Consider the following 716-nt stretch of genomic DNA (forward strand, 5'->3'; position numbering starts at 1 on the left):
CGTCTGGGCCTGCTCTGGTGTCTCCCTGTGCGGAGGCTTCGCTGGCCCACCTGTAGCTCCGCTGCACTGCCGCCCAGGACGGAGCTGGGCGAACCAGCAGGGACCGAGCTGGCGCGTAGTGTGTGTCTGGGTGGGTGGGAGGTGTTGGGCGGCGCTCACATGCCTGTCCACCCTGAGCTCACCTTACGGCTGGGGGAGGAGTGGTCTCGGGGCGCTGATCTGGAACCTTCAGGGAGGTTTCCAAGCTGGTCAGGCCTAACGTGCTGCGGGCAGAGCCCAGCCTGAGGACACAGGTGCTGGGACTCCAGGGCTTCACACCCCTGATGTCAGCATGGATAGAGCGAGATCTCTCCATTCCCAAGCCCAAGGCCTGCCCCAGAGGGTCCTGTGCATTCGGGGGGCGGGGGGGGGGAGGGGGGCTCCTGTTCTCCTAGCCCCTCTGCCTCCAGATGGGCTCACACTACTTGTACCCATAAATCCAGATGTGAAATGAAGCTCTCTCCCTCCCCACCTAAAACCCAACTCACAGAAAGCAGCTGTAAATAGAGTTTCCTAAGGACGTGGCCTGTGGGGACGCAGAGGGCAGATGGAAGATGGGTTATTCCACAGCTAATCAGGTGACACACACGCAGTCGGCACCCTGCTGCTTGCCCGTGGAAATTTCCACTCGTGTCACCCACTTCCCTGTCTCTTTCTGCTTCCCTCCCTCCCTCTCA

The sequence above is a fragment of the Myotis davidii genome, unplaced genomic scaffold, assembly GCF_000327345.1.
Source record: "Myotis davidii unplaced genomic scaffold, ASM32734v1 scaffold290, whole genome shotgun sequence".
NCBI classification, from domain to species: domain Eukaryota; kingdom Metazoa; phylum Chordata; class Mammalia; order Chiroptera; family Vespertilionidae; genus Myotis; species Myotis davidii.